Source organism: Buteo buteo, chromosome 11 (genome assembly GCF_964188355.1).
Source record: "Buteo buteo chromosome 11, bButBut1.hap1.1, whole genome shotgun sequence".
Classification (NCBI taxonomy): domain Eukaryota; kingdom Metazoa; phylum Chordata; class Aves; order Accipitriformes; family Accipitridae; genus Buteo; species Buteo buteo.
The window spans coordinates 8,835,608-8,852,490 of NC_134181.1; positions in this window are offsets into that span (position 1 = coordinate 8,835,608).

Consider the following 16,883-nt stretch of genomic DNA (forward strand, 5'->3'; position numbering starts at 1 on the left):
CTACTGACAAAGGAATAATTTTTATATGGATCTGCCTAATGCTAATATAGGACTCTTTATTTCCCAACATAAACTTTAGAACAAATGCTCTAGTTTACATCATCATGTGTTTTTACATATACCAGCTATCAAATTTCTTCAGTGAGTGCTTGCTGAAAGAACGTTGAGGATTACACATACATGTTTGGGTTAGGCAGTCGTGAGAGCCATGCAGAACAGTTCAGAGAAAGAAAACCTCAGGTAAAATTATCACACAAGGTATCAGTTGTGCAGAAAAGTATACAGAAGTAGCTTTCTAAGTAAGAAAATGTACTATAAAAGCAAAATACTGAGAAACAAAGAGAACAAATTCTGTCTGTTACTAAAGATAACTGGTGCTGGAGCGTGTCCAAAGAGCAATGAAGCTAGTGAAGGATCTAGAGCACAAGTCTTATGAAGAGTGGCTGAGGGAACTGGGGTTGTTTAGCCTGGAGAAATGGAGGCTGAGGGGAGACCTTATCACTCTCTACACCTACCTGAGAGGAGGTTGTAGTGAGGTGGGTGCTGGTCTCTTCTATCAAGTGATAGGACAAGAGGAAATGGCCTCAAGTTGCACCAGGGGAGGTTTAGATTGGATATTAGGAAAAACTTCTTCACCAAAAGGGTTGTCAAGTATTGGAACAGGCTGCCCAGGGAAGTGGTTGAGTCACCATCCCTGGAGGTATTTAAAAGCCGTGGCACTAAGGGACGTATGTAGCTTAGTGGTGGACTTGGCAGTGTAAGGCTTATGGCTGGACTTGATGTTCTTAAAGGTCTTTTCCAACCTAAATGACTCTATGATTCTATAAAGACACCTAGGATTTGGACACCTTGAAATTTTCTGGTCAAAGGTGCAAGCTCTGTGAAACCTGTGTATCTAGCAATATCTGTGCGTGAGCCTTAAAGTCTCTTCGAATTAACTGAATTTCCTGTTATGTTTTTTAAGTGATGTGAATTTGGGAGAATATAAAAGGCAGAAAAGGAAGGATTATTCCATGAAAAAGGTTGTCTTAGGGCCCAAGAGAAACAGGATTAAGGATCGCTCAAAGGTAAGCAAGAAAAAAAAAATTAAACCAGTACAAGATGTATGGATGTTATGCAGTGAGGATGGGAGAGATATTACAGTCTATATCTAGTCTGATACACAGATAGGCTCTACAAGTTTACAGCAGGAACAGAATGGGAACAGTATGGCTAAAATGCATGAAGGTTCAGAAATGAAACTATACCAGAGATGGAAGCAAATTTTAAAGATCATGACACTTGAATCAGAATAACCAAAGAATCTCAGTTCTCACATGAAAGAACTGATTCATGATGGCAAAGTCCAGTTTCACAATTAAATACATTTACACAAAATTATAAATAATTTTACTTGGTATGGTAAATGTCAAGAATAGTAACATAACCAGTAAGATGTGGTTAAATACTTTTCTACTAGTCTGATCTGAGTGGAATTGAAAGCTTGCTATAAAGAGAAGAGGAAAAAAGGCGTATATGTAAGGAGAGAACAGGACACAAAACACACTGTCCCCACCTTAACTCCAGTTGGAGAACGTCCTGCAGTTTGATTGGTATAGCAGCCCATTAGAAATTTTTTTTTTATTTTTTTTTTTGGTGACAGACTTTGGTATGAGTAAATTTTTAGTAAATTTCATTTCTTTAGAAAAATCTGAATTCACATTACTATAATAACTTCATTGTAAAATTTTCTGTCCAATCCAAAAGTCTTAGGAAAACCAATTGCAATTATTACTGAGCAATAAGCACTAGTTTTGAGTCTTCACAAGATTCCTAGCAATCATTACTCCAAAAGCAGCAATTTGAAATTGGAGGTTAAATTAACTACTTTGAAGGAAAGGATTTTTTTACCTCTGAAGAATAATAAACTAAAACTACCTTCTGCCAGACAAGGTGCTAGCCTTTTTTATGAAAGCTTGAAAATGACTAAACCTGAAGCCAATAGTGTCAATTACATATAAATGTTCTGATCAGATTATATTAAGTACAACTGAATCCTCACTAGTGTCCACAGTCATTGCTACCAGGGCCCTGAACAAGGTGTAGAGATTCTGCAGCGCCTTCCTCCCCCAAGTGAATTTTAGCTGCTTGTCTTCAAGGCCAGCTCTGATATTGTGCTGCCATGTAATCTTTGATCAGACTTCTGCGAAAAAGGGAAACCATGTGAGAAAAAGCTATAAGAAGACTTGCTGTGGGCCCGCAATTAATCTCAGGCCTTCCGCTCCCTTGTCGGAGCGACAACGTCAGTGTGTTTGCACCTGGCCGTGCCCACTGCTGGTCCTGACGCTGACCTGCTGACTTGGCTTCAAACCCACCTCCTCATGAGACACATCTGTTGGCCAACCTGGCCACGATAAGTCTTTTTTGGGCACCAAGACTCTTTGTGGCTCTGTGTGACTGAGCCTCTTCGTGGCGATCGCTGCCCCGGCCTGCTTTTGCTACAGCCCTCAGCTCCCGACTTGCCCCCCCCTGCAGAGCAGCCCCCTCTTTTGCTGCTTCCTGACACTGAAGCGGCGTCTCGGTGAAAAGGTGTTTTGGAAGACCTACACTCTGCCCGAAATGGGTCACTACTTCACAGATAGCAGTACTACACATTACACTGGTTTGTAGTTTCCAAAACAGTAAGAACTGGAGAAAATCAGTCTCTGTTCACTGTTGTTTGGGGGGCAGAGGGGTGTTTGTTGTTCTTGGGGTTTTTAAGGCCTTGGTGCCATGCCAGTGTTACACTTACAGCTGGGAGGTCAATTTGTTTTGGAACGAGTAGCAGGAAACTGCAAAGCAAGTTCCGACCCTAATAGCAGCTTATGGGGAAAATTGCCTTGACAAAACCTCTGAATGTCGTATAAATACTGAATCTGCCGAGCACAGCCAGGAAATACTCAGCTGTTCTGCAGAGCACAGGAGCTCTTTGACATCTTTGTTCTTAAAGAACAACGTTCGGGCAACAAAGAAACAACACAACCAATCAGTACATCAACTCTGACACTATGTGTATGTGTTTGTGCGTACAGATTTATGTTGATAGGGGAAGTGTGGAACAAGGGTGAGAAGGAGGAGGACCTCACTATCTAGAGTCCAAGCAGTAAAGCTTCTATTATGAGCCACCTCTATGGAATTGCAGAAGAGAAATGATAAAATGGGGGGGGGGGGGGGGGGGGGGAATCACCAGAAGACAAAAACACTAGCTGTGCGTAAAGGTATTACCAAGTGAAACTGCAGACTCTCCGCACACAGCTAATTTCAGTTAATGATTATGTTTAGAACAGTTCTTATGACCTTCTATAGATTGCTATATGGTACTGAAATTGCCAAATTTCTTTGGGAAACCAAACAATCCCTCCCCCAAACCAGAATCCTACACTCTGAATGCCAATAGTGATCTTATTTACACAATATACACTGCAATTTATCTGCAGATTCCAAACACAAATTAGTCAACTCTGATGGCAACCCTCTTCAAATATCTTCTTATATTTTGAACACCTAGTAGTTCTACAGTGTGCAAGCCACATGCTGTAAAATAACAAAGTCTTTGATCTGAAAATATTCTTTTACAAAATAGGAACAAAGGAGGCTACCTTGCTAAGGGGGAAAAAATTAAGGTCATTTTGTTACTTTATATTTTCATAATTTCTAATGTCTGAGTTACTTTTACAGAAAGACTCTATATGTCTCTGTCTCTTTTTAATGGATGTGTCATAGCTCCTGCAAACTGTATTGTCAACTTTAACAAATCTTTCAGTTCTTGGAAATGCATATTTTAATACATAGGAATAGAAATGCAAATGATTGTATTGATTTAAGGATTGCATTTAAGTATAAACCTGAGTCTATCCCTTAATCCAAACGTCAATGCTGGATATAAAACCATGCTGGTGAGTGGTTTGAGGCAAATGCAGGAATGCTAGGATGAAAGCTTGGATTTATGCTACCTTTTGGTGTGAGATCGAATACGTACCCAGAGGGAATATGAGCCGTTACCACATGCCCACGTCATATGCTTGACATCTGGGGACAGACAGTTCCCAAAAATGTCTGAGACATTTCTTACAAAGGCTACCAACATATCTCACTTGTACGTGGGGCATACAACATTGTAACTCAAGTTTAGGATGTCCTTACAAACTATAGATAACGCTAACTCCAAGCATTTTCTATCCAGGCACAGAGTGACACAGAACTAGTCTGCTGATAGCTGAAGCTGACCCTGCTAAAATGCCATGCAGATGTATGTGGAATACAAAACGCAGATTTCTATCTGTTGTAAAGCTTATATATCTGGCAGAAATTCAATTCGGACCCTTTGCTAGCTATTTTTTACCTTTGCCTCACGGCCTTAAACACAGTAATAAACACACATGAACACAATGGGCAAGAAACAGGCATTGTGACTCTAGCAAGCTCTGCTAGGTCATGTTTGTAGTTCATTACTCTAGGACTTCTGTAATTTATTAAGCAATGTCCAGAGAGATCTAGTGAGTTTCCACATAGCTAACACAATTAAATATTAAAGGAAAATATCTCATTCAGCTGAAATAGAAACCTTTATGTAAGTTAACTTATTGATATCCAAAATACTTCTTAACATTCTACTTGCTATTTTTCAGTGAATAAAAATTGACTTACCCCTACACTAACAGACAAATTTATAAACTGGCACCACATTGTGATAATGACAGACATGAATTTGGAAAACAGTTTGTTAGTTAGTAAAACGTTATCACTAGCTGTATAGACAGTACATTTCTCTGCAGAAATAGGAGAAGGAAAAATCTTGCTACAGACCTTTGGAGTAGAAAGTGTTCATGAGGTAATGTAAAAAGCTGTTCTGAGATACCTTTGCATATACATCATCAAGAGGGAATTTAATTTAGATGTTCAATATAAGTGTCAAGCTCCGAGAAGCTCTTTGGATCACAACAGCAGCAATTAACAAATATACTGTTGGCAGTCAAATTCATCCCACAGGGCGTAAGTTCAAAAAAAGCACAAATCTCCCAGCTGTTTTACATTTCATTTTTAGTGACCTAATTTTTAAAAAACGCTTTAATTTGTAGCTGGGTTTTTCTTTTTCACTTAAGAAAGCCTCTGTACCAGGCTTGGAAAGTGTAGGTCTGCAAAATCTGTAAATCGCAACATTTTCATTTGTCAGACACTGCAGTTTTGACAGGTCTCAATAGGTATCTTCTCTTAGGTCACATTAAGACCAACAACTTAATATTGAGGTTAACGAGTCCGCAAGTGCTTCTATCTACATTAACTACCGGGACTTTTTATTGTCTAAACACTACAATGAAGCTATAAAGTTTTGCTGACATATCCAGTACAGTGAATACACAACAACTTTAAAAAGAACTGGTATAGCTCCAGTTTAGGTGCCTGGGATACATTAAGTGTCACAAGTAGCCAGTTTTCCCTCACAGTTATCGATTCTATATTGTTTGATACATCATTCTGAACTGATTCTAGTTATTCTGTGATTCCAGCTAAGATGCTATAGACAAATAGAGGTAAAAAAAAAAAAATTCTTTTCCTGAAGTTCATTATAGAAAAGGCTTTTCAATTGTGAGACAATTAAAACAAAAAACAACATTAAGAAAATCTAAACTACCGTTTTATTTAAAAGGATTTGTCAAAGAGCAGTTCTGAGCATTTTTTGTTTGCTCTTTAAATTTTAATCAACAAAAACTTAAGCTTCAAAGGCTTCTTTCAGCTCCTTCTTCCCCCTTACACTAAAATAAAGGAAAAGAGAAAATGATAAATTGTTACAGTAATTAACAACAGTAACAGTAATTGTTACAGCTGGTAAAAAAACAGATCAACACTCCTAAAAATTTTAAATTACTTTTCCTCATATTATATATTAAAAACCCCTGCACACTGGGAAAGAGCAACTAGTAAAAGCAGTAGTCTATTGTTTTAGAAGTTCATTTTTCCTTGGGTTTTGGTTTAGTTCCTTATAGCACTCATAGGAACATTTTGTCTTCTAAGGAAGGCTATATTATGATTCAGTGTCTGACTGTAACAGTATTGATATAGCAAAGTCATACCCTAAACCCTTCACAGACAATGTCCTGGACCTCTCTTGAGCACTGACTGCCTGTTGTGCTGATCTGTGCCAAACTGTGATGATGGCTAGCCAAAATTAATTAAAAAAACAGACACAGGACAAAACTGCAGTCTGTCCTGATCAAGGAGACAAAAGCAAATCCTTGTTAAGGAAAAACTGAACAGATATAACTGACTATCTCAATGTTACTGTGCTTAACGTGTAAAGAAATTAAGGAATCTGATTTAACTTTTAGTAAGATCATTCAAGTCAACAGACTATGGAATGAACATCTCAAAGGAAGTTCTATGCAACAGGTAACAAAGTCCCACCAGAACGGCATGGAAAAACCTGGATTCAGTTCCTCAGTTTTGCACACATGGGCAATTACTCAAAACCAACACAAGTTTTAGAAAGGATATAGTCTGTCCCATTGTCACTGCTATCAAACATGAAAAATGTCTTCAAATATAAAATCAGGCTTTAATCAGAAAATTGACGCTTCGGCAATTTTGTTTTTGCAAAAAACAATCAAAAGGCTTTGTATTCCATGGAAAAAGAAACAATGGCAAAATTTCAAAAGCTGCTGCTAAACTGAAATATTCTTCTTGAAATTCTCTGCTCATAAGGGAGACAAGGTTATTTTGATTCAAACAAGATCATGATAAGATATTTGAAAGAGAAAACACATTAATGGTACTGACATAAATTTGTTACTTCCTGAGGTTTTGAAGCTTTATGTTTGAAGAAAAACGTTGTTCTGCATCCTGGTATTACACTTTCTTTAGGCACTTTTTAGACCCCTGTGTGACATGGCAGTTCAAGAAGGGAAAACAAAAGCTACCGGAATTAAATTAGTACAGCCAATTATGTCTCTTCTTAGAGTATAAATAATGAAATTGCTGGAAAAATTACCATATTCTGCTAATGCTTTATTAGCAGGCTCAGGTCCTCTGTTAATTACTAGATTCACTCACCTAAAGTATGTGTGTTTATTTCTCCCACAAGTCTGAGAAAAAGAGTGAGGAAATAATAGTTTCTCCTGGAGTTGTCAATGGGACTTCTGCCCAGCAGTGGAAGAATAACTCCCTGCAAGGCTTCATCTTTTCTATAAACACATGACTCCTGCTCTTTTTGTCAGAACTGATGTTTACTCTGTCAGGCTTCTTTTAACATTTCAGTGATAAATTAAAGGCCCTAATTATTGCTTTCCATTCTGTTCCTAAGATCAGGACTTTTTGTATGCCACTTCAAAAGACAATACTGAACTCTGTTGGGTATTCATATGTATTTGTTGCACCCTTCTACTGTGGCAGTAATTGTACCTGCTGTTTCTTTGTGGCTATGACCTTTCAGTTATCCAAAATTAGTCTAGATAAGGCTGTGCCTCTGGCACAAACAGTACTTTGGCTAACCCCTTCGAAAAGGACAGTGCCAAGGTAAGACACAGCCATGACAAACTTGAAAGAAGCCACAAACAGAATAGGCTATTTAAGTTAGGTGAGAGCTGACTAATATATATCTTAAATTGGGAGGGACTGTAGGAGAAACAGTTTTGCTGACTAGTGATTTAAGAACTGAAAAGTTATGGGAAATTCTTTAATGATAGAAGAAGAAGTAACATGCAAAAATATGACCATTTTGCATATTATTTGCTTTAATCCACAGTATCTCACATAATCAGTAATTAATTACCTTAATAAATAATAATTAAGTTAAACATCACATGCCATATAAAATATTTTTTTGCTTTTAACGTCAGGGCTCTAAATGTTGCAGTTCTCCTCATTAGAAGGGGTCCATGCTTGCCACTAGGAGTTGTCGTATTTAAATCATTTTCCTCTCAGGAGTTTTAGGAGATTTTGTACATCTACTGCTTTACCCTAACAGTTCAGGTTTTGTTTAACCTGTTTATATTGTCTATTTGGCTTCCACAATTTATTATCATGACAGAGGAAAATCATCAGGATGAAAAATAAAATCTTTTCTTTCCCCAAACCAATGTTCTCCAAGTGCTACCTTTTTGCATTTCTTTGAAATATCAGAGGACAAATTAATGTAGCACGACTTCTAGATGAAATGCTGTGAAGGTGCTCTTGATATCTGGTTGGGCTGCCAGAGGCCATGGAAAAGAACTCTGCAACTCAGTAACGCCCGAGTGTGTGTCTTTGAGTGTCTCAGCACCTCGGGTACATACCCATGGCATTACTCTTCCTTAAACTAGAATGTATGCAGTCTAATGCTTCTAAATTTAGTTCACTGGTTCTAATCTAAACTGGTATGTGGGAATTGTCCCATGCTGACCCAAACTACAACTGTGGAATTTACGTATTAAGGAGATACTATTCTTGAGAAGGTGGATTGCAAAAACAACAGAAAATTTATTTGATGAATACTCCACACACATGAAATGCAATTGACAGAGATGGAAAGAATGTGCAATAGATTAAATATTGAAAAAATGAACAGAAAATATTTTAAAAACTAAAGGTTTTTTTGGTTTTGATACTAAGCTTATACTGTAAACAGAACAGCGAACCTCAGTATTTATGCAACAGACAACTCCCAAACCACTTCATATAACAATAATTAAAAATGCTCATTGAAGAAACATGTACTCCATGTATCTGTTTAGCTGAAATACTGCAATGAGATACCCTTCCTCTCAGCATTCTCTTCTCTAAGCTAAACAACCACAGCTCCCTCCTCCTACCCTCATATATCACATGTTCAGCCCCCTAAACATCTTAGTGGCCTCCCACTGGACTTGCTCTTACTCACATGGGCCCCAAACTAGACACAGACTTCAAGATGGCTCCCCAAAACTGCTGAGAACAGGGGAACAATCTTTTCTCCAGAACTCCTGTCTGTGAACTTGGCAATAAGTGGGTAGCCTTCACTGCTGCAGCAAAACACTGCTGACTCAAGTTCACCTTGCTGTCCATCTGCCCCCCCATTCTTCTGTGGATGCCTACCCACCTTGTCAGGCACTAGCTGTCCAGTTCCATGGGCTTGTTCTGTCCCAGCAGCAAGGTTTTGCATTCCTCTCCAGATTATCTTTCCAGAGACTTCTATTGAGACTGCCAAGCCTGTATTTCCTCACATCCCCATTCTTGCCCAGCATACTGTTTGCAATTTTCCAGTCATTAGGCACCTTCCCCAAATGCTAAAACCTTTCAAAAATGATAGACTCTTGCAAGCTGAGGAAAAAAATAAAATTCTTCCTTTAGAATTCTTCCCTTAGAAAGACATGTGTAAATAGTTTTACTAATACTAATGCTGATCTGGAAGAATCACCTTCCACTATTTTGCTCAACACATGATACTAAAGTGAACAGTCCACATCTGTAGCTTAATGCAACTTTTTGACAAATTCTATCCACCTCATGCAGAACACATTAAATTACAGACCCTCAAGTAGACAAACTAATCTTGGAATTTAGGTACTAGCTCTTCATCATTCCATCATCTAATGGTGAACGTGCAACTGTTGTGCAGATTAATTAATATGGGTCAAGATGATGATGGTTTGTTGTGCATGGAAATTTTGTGCCTGAAGTAACTGGGATCAAAATCTGAAATATTTTTTTCTGGATAGGCATACAAAAGCAGAACTTCTAGCTAGTAGGCTGAGTACTCTTCCATGAATAATTTATTTAATGATGACAGTAGTGTCATAACTCATTTTCAGTACATGTTGCTGGGATTGAATCCTTCTGCATGCTCTTCTGGATTATGTTTTTTTCTTCTTCTTATGGCAAGACCTTCTAAAGTAGGCTTTTCAGTTGTAGAGATGAGAATCTCCAAGACTGTGATTAAAGAAATAGATCAAAGCCAAAAGCGGGAGGAGGGAGGAAGTTGAAGGTCACATTTCTTAAAAAAAAATTGTCCAGCTTTTGTTTTGAATACTTTCAAGTCTTTTAGTTCTCCTATTTTTCTCCCCTCCTAATCCCAGACTCCTTCCCATTACATACATTTATATTTTGAAATTTTAAATAAGAGGAAAGAAGATAAGAATCTTTACAGCAAAAATGCCTATTTCCTTTAAGAAACAAATCTTTAGCACTAGTTCTGAAATACTAGTTACGTAAAGAAAACTGGTGTAAGAGTAGTGTGAAATAGTAACAGTTGAAGAAGATGGAGGATAATAACCCATTTACCTTCCTTTTATGAAGTCTTTTGTATGAATGACTGCAAAACTGAAAAATATGATGATTTAATTATACTTCTATACAGCTGAAATACAAGACAATACTTTCACCCTGGAAAAACAGAGTTGAAGTGTGTGAGTGTGTATGTATACTCACGGGTACACACATACACATACATAATTATTGATTACAAAAATTCTCAAGTGACTACTTGAGACCATTCAAATGCTACCTTTGTTTTTTTAGTCTTAAGCCATTAAAATATGCATGACTGCAATTGCTTGGGATGCAGCATGTATATGTGTCCAAAATGGTGCTCATACATTATATCAACAAACAGAAAGATAGGATGTGGGCTATATTTTTAGAATAATGAACATGATAAAAGGTTAGGTCTTTTGTTATACTTCTTCTGAACTATGCAATTTGTTACAAGTTATATTGTCTGTGAAAAGAATTCCTACTGCAACTCTAATGTGTTTTTTTAGTATCAAAAACATAAAAGCACATCAGAACACATCATGTGCAAACCATGGCATTAAACAGATTAGAAAACTAAATGTCATACTGTAACATGACTGGGTTTTTTGCAGTTAATTTACAAGAAAGGCAGAAGAGCTCTGCAGGAAACACTTTCTCCAAATATGCACCCTGCAGCTAAAATACCTCATATACCTTATTGTTCTTACAGGAGGAAAAAAGGGGGAAGAAAAAAACTTGACTAAAGTGATAAATTTAAAGCTGATGTGGATTTTTAAGATGACTAAATGAATGCCATGTAAGATTGTGTATTGCAAGCAAATTAAAAAAAAAAAATCACAGCAGTCTTAGCTATAAAATACTTTTGTAATCTACCATTTGACTGTTTGCACTGCAGTTGTACTGAAATATTTGTAATTTTATGAATGCTTCAATTACCAGTAAACTTTTTGTTGAATTCCTATTTAATTGTATTTTCTTCTATATCCCTCTGTGATACTGCATTTCTGTTAGTACCCTTGAGAAAGTAGGGTGCTGTACAGGCCACTGCAGCCACAAAGATGCTGGTTTGTTTTATTTACTAAGAAACATGTTGGAATTTCAAATATGGTTTGCTACTGGATCTGGAGGATTTAAACAAGACTCTGTGTACTCTTGAAGAGACTTAAGTAAAAGGCCATCAGTCTTCTTAATTAAGGCTTTTCATATAAGCACTGCCTGAAATCACCTTAGCTCCCTTTTCAAGCTCTCACCTGATTCTAATTAAGCTCCTTCGAACATTAACCTAGCTTTTTCCTCATGATTCATCTCATTAGGAAAAAAAGGTAAATGACTCACTTTTATATGCTGCTTTATATAGTGGCCTTCCACTGGAGTTGGTGAAATCCTTGAACAGTGACTTTAATAGAAGTAGGATTATTTCCTTGGAAATTAAGTGATCAACATGTTTAAGCAATTCCCCAATGAAAAAGAATACTCCCCTACAGAAATTCATTGTACAAAACCAGTGCCCACTCCATTTTACCTTTGGACAATTAATCATGTCAACAATTGAGATCATTCTTTCAACAGGCTAATGGCCTGGTTGAGGAGTTATCAAAAAGTATACTATAGTTCTAACTTAGGTACTTAAGACTTCCTGCAGAAGACCTACGTTTCCAATACAAAATCAAGTATTTGGACCATACAGTAATCTGACCTGGAATACATGCTGCCCTTGTAGGATAGTATACAGCATATATTTGCATTTTGAGGAATAGTCTAGAAAAACCTTCTCAAAGCTCAAAGGAATAGGAGCATCAAACTGTATTGTATCATGGAATTGAGATATGCTCATTTTTTCCTACTTCCTTGCATGACTATGCAAACACTGGGAACAAGTTAAACCCCATATATATTCATATGTTGTTGGGTTTTTTTTAGTTTGTTCCATTAAAATTTTACTTCCTTTAGAGACTTCTTGAACAATATCCATTTAGCCAGCTAAATGACAAAACATAATTACTTCCAGCTGTTGCAAAAGAAGAAACTATAGTCGATCTGAAGAAAAAAATGGAAGAAAACTTTTGGACCTTGTCAAAATACAGTAATTTTCAGAGCTGAGTTTGATAGCTGAACAAAAGGAACAAAATCCAATTAGTTGGGCCAAGCTGAAAAAAGTCTTGCTTTTTCCGTCAGTAGATTTGTTTCAGGTCTAATGAACATGGTATCAGATTCAAAAGGGTGTGCTTTGTTTTCATACAAGAAAAATACTTCTAGATAAAGAGGATGCTGTAGTACTTTTCTTTCCCCATCACCTGTATAGAATATTTACTCTAACAGAGGACATGTGAATATTCACCACCTATCTGAAAGTTCTGTTTCAAATCAGGTAAAGAGTAGATCGGGAGCAAAAACTTTTCACCTTGCTCCCATTTCTAAGGAAGTTGTCATAACTACCAGGTGATGAAGCCATTCTCTTACTTCAACAAGTGAAATCAGCAGAACAGACTAGGAACAATCTACCTAAAGGTATGTGATCACATAATTAGCAAATGGTGAGGACATTCTGCACAGAAAAAAGGTAAGTTCAAAAGAAACAAGTGGAATTTCTTGCATCCATTTGTAAGTTGACAGACAAACAGAAAACTACCAAGACCCTTGGTGTGACACTTTTAAAAAAAAATTAAGTAGTCTCAGATGTGGGTCTGGCTGAGACAGTGTTCATTCTGCCCATAGCAGCCCTCACAGTGCTCTGTCTGTGTAGCTAGAAAGGTGTTGATAACACACCAGTGTTTTGGCTAGAGCTGAGCAGTGCTGGCACAGCATCAAGGCTGTCTCTCCAACATTCCACCCCACCTCACTGGCAGGCTGGGGCTGGGAAAGATCTTGGGAGGGGACACAGCTGGGACAGCTGACCCAAAATGACCAAAGGGATATTCCATACCCCATGATGTCAGCTCAGCTATAAAAGCTAAGTAAAGGGAGATGGAAGGGGGAGCATTTGTTATTTTACATTTGTCCTCCACAGCAACCACTACAAGTACTGAAGCCCTGCTTCCCTGGAAGTGGCCAGACATCGTCTACTGAGGGGAAGTAGAGAATAAAATCTTTTTTTTTGCCTTTGCTTTCATGCGCAACCTTTGCTTTTGCTTTATTAAACTGTCCTTATCTTGACCCACGAGCCCTTGTCCAGCTGACGAGGGGAAGTGATAGAGCGGCTTTGGTGGGCACCTGGTGTCCAGCCAGGGTCAATCCACCACAGTCATTTTTGGTGCCCAACATGGGGCGTGAGGAATTCGAGATAAGGATAGTAACTGGGAGAGGTAACGGGCAAAACATGGACTGAAAACAGCTAGAGAGTGAAGAGCGGAATGACTGTGGGGAATTTATGTTGTTGTAATTGTGGTGAAGGGACAAGGGGTGGATTCTGTGTAAATTGTCCACTTTTGTCAATGTTGTGATGATGTATTGATTTTGGTGTGGGAAATTCTTTTTTGTTGATGTGAGTGAAGTTTGTGAAGACTGTGAAGATTGTGTGATGAATGTGGATTTTAATGATAATTCTTAAATGTGATGCATAGAGGTGAGGGGTGGAATGTATTGGGTTTGCCTGGTAATGTTCTAGTAGCAGGGGGGCTACAGAGGTGGCTTCTGTGAGAAGCTGCCAGAAGGTTCCCCTATGTCTGACAGAGCCAATGCCAGCCAGCTCCAAGATGGACCCGCCACTGGCGAAGGCCATGCCCATCAGCGATGGTGGTAGTGCCTCTGGGATAACATATTTAAGAAGGGGGGGGGGAATATTGCAGCCAGAGAGAGGAGTGAGAAGGTGTGAGAGAAACAACCCTGCAGACACCAAGGTCAATGAGGAAGGAGGGGAGGAGATGCTCTAGGCACCACAGCAGAGATTCCCCTGCAGCCTGTGGGGAAGACCATGGTGAGGCAGGCTGTCCCCCTGCAGCCCAGGGAGGTCCACAGTGGAGCAGATCTCCACCTGCAGCCCAGGGAGGACCCCACACCAGAGCAGGGGGATGCCCAAAGGAGGCTGTGACCCCGTGGGAAGCCCACACTGGAGCAGGCTCCTGGCAGGACCTGTGGCCCAAAGGAGAGAGGAGCCCATGCTGGAGCAGGTTTTCTGGCAGCACTTGTGACCCGTAGGGGGACACATGCTGGACCAGTGTGTGCCCAAAGGACTGCAGCCCTGGAAGGGACCCACACTGGAGCAGTTTGTGAAGAACTGCAGCCCATGGGAAGGACTCACACTGGAGAAGTTCATGGAGGACTGTCTCCCGTGGGAGGGACCCCATGGTGGAGCAGGTGAAGAGTGAGGAGTTCTCCCCCTGAGGAGGAAGGAGCAGCAGAGACAACGTGTGATGAACTGACCCCAACCCCCATTCCCCGTCCCCCTGTGCTGCTGGGGGGGAGGAGGTAGAGAAATTGGGAGTGAAGTTGAGCCTGGGAAGAAGGGAGGGGTGGGAGGAAGGTGTTTTAAGATTTGGTTTTATTTCTCATTACCCTACTCTGGTTTGATTGCCAATAAATTAAGCTAATTTTCCCCAGGTTGAGTCTGTTTTGCCCATGATGGTAATTGGTGAATGATCTCTCCCTGTCCTTATCTCAACCCACAAGCATGTCATTGTATTTTCTCTCCCCTGTCCAGTTAAGGAGGGGAGTGATAGAGTGGCTTTGGTGGGCACCTGGCATCCAGTCAGGGTCAACCCACCACAATGCCCTAAAATTCTGTTTATTGGGGTTTAAATGGTTTGTCCCCCAGTCTTTGACTGGTTTACTAGCAAGTGAAAAAACTGTTTAGTTTTTCCATTAAAAAAGATGTAACAGATAAATCACTATTCTCAGACTAATCTGTTAATGCCAAGGGTAGCTGCAATATAGCTGACAGAATTGTTATAAACTTATTGATAAACATCTTGGTTATAAATATCTTGGTTTATACCCAGTATTAAGAACCTGCCAGGAACTCCTGATTACAAGGAAACCAGCAATCTTTTAATTCTTATGTTGAAATGATCTTTGTCTTACTACTTCAGAAAGTGTTCTAAAGCAGAGAGATTTCCCAGAGAAGAAGCAGAGAATACCTGCTCTTAAAGCAGGTGATTTTACTACCTCTCAGAATAAAAGAAGAGTCCCTCTGAGACCCAAGAGTAGCACAGAGCTGATAGTCATGGAGATAATTATTTGTTCAACATACAGTATGAGGAACAAATTCCAAACACTATTTCTCAAATGCATACTAGCATTATTGGAGACTAAATCTCTGGCTGTTTTGTGTTTCTTCTGTGGCATGGTATGCTCCAACCACCATTTCTCTTTCTTTGTTTTCTTGGGTCTCCTTTGTACTTCTTTTTCAATGAACATGTTCTTTCAGTGTAAATTGCTGAATAAGTTTAGAACAGATTAGGACATAAGTGAAAATTATTTCTATTTTTTCTTATTAAATATTCCCTCCTAGGGAGAAAGTATGATAAATATTCTTGTATTAAATAGCTAGTTAAGAGCTTCTACTGCAATTTAAAACTTTTTGTTCTAGTTCTGAGACAGTAACATGAAAAATGATGATGGTAGTCCTCACAAAAAAAGTAATTCCTGGTATTTCTTAAATATTATGAATTCTACTGCACACTGTAATATATCACCTAAAGGCTGCTATACCTGAATGTGAATAATCACAACTTGACAAACATATGTATTCATAGTTAGACTCATCACCATGCAGCCTTGAATATAAAGTTACAGTATAAATAGCCATAGGTCAAGTTTTTTTCTGTATGAAACCCTCCTGATATTAAGATCTGATGGGATCAGATGTAATTACCAGCTAAAACAAAATTCAAGTAACACTTGCTTTTGTTTTCACCTTCCCTCAAAAATCAAGTTTTAAACAGGGTGAGAGAACTATATTTCTTTAGTTTTATCAAAGCCAAAACCCTTTTACAATTTGATTTGGTGGAAAAATGGACTGACCCATTCAATCACACAGTATAAACAAACTAGTAACATAATATCCTGTATGTAAGCAGAATTCAGGTAACAAAGTAAGAGGAAAAATATTAAAGCACAAAAATTTAATTCAGGGTCATAAATATATCAAAACCCAGAGGTTTGAAAAATATTTGGTGCTTGTGCATAGGGGAATTTTTAGGCACAGGCAGGTATCTAGCTGCTGAGTATGTCTTTCTTCTTCATGAATAGAACTTCTGCATGTCATCTTGGTGAAACTGGTTTCTGAGCTTTTTGGACAAAAATATTCTGGAAGTTGCATTAAACTTCAGCAAAATAGTTAAGAGGGATAACCAGACCACCAATAAAAGTGTCACATAATTTTAACTTTAATCTTTATCTTACTTTCCTCACAAGGGTAAGATTAATTAGCAAACCAAGAGTTATTGCAAGTACTGACATTTTGCAAGCACTAGCTTGACTGAACACTGTGATCGTGACTGAAAATCATATTCAAGTGCTACACCAAAGCCAGAAGCAGCAGAATAAAGTACTGCACTTTTGTAGGGCAACAGTAATGGGTATGTTTATGACTGGTAGAAATATTCAAGGCATAGCCAAGTCAGCTGCAATCCATTTGCTTATATACCCTTAAGAGTAAGAGGCTGGAGCTTAGAGTGCAGCATCTTTTAGGGCAGTTGGATATACACCATTCATGTATTTTGAAC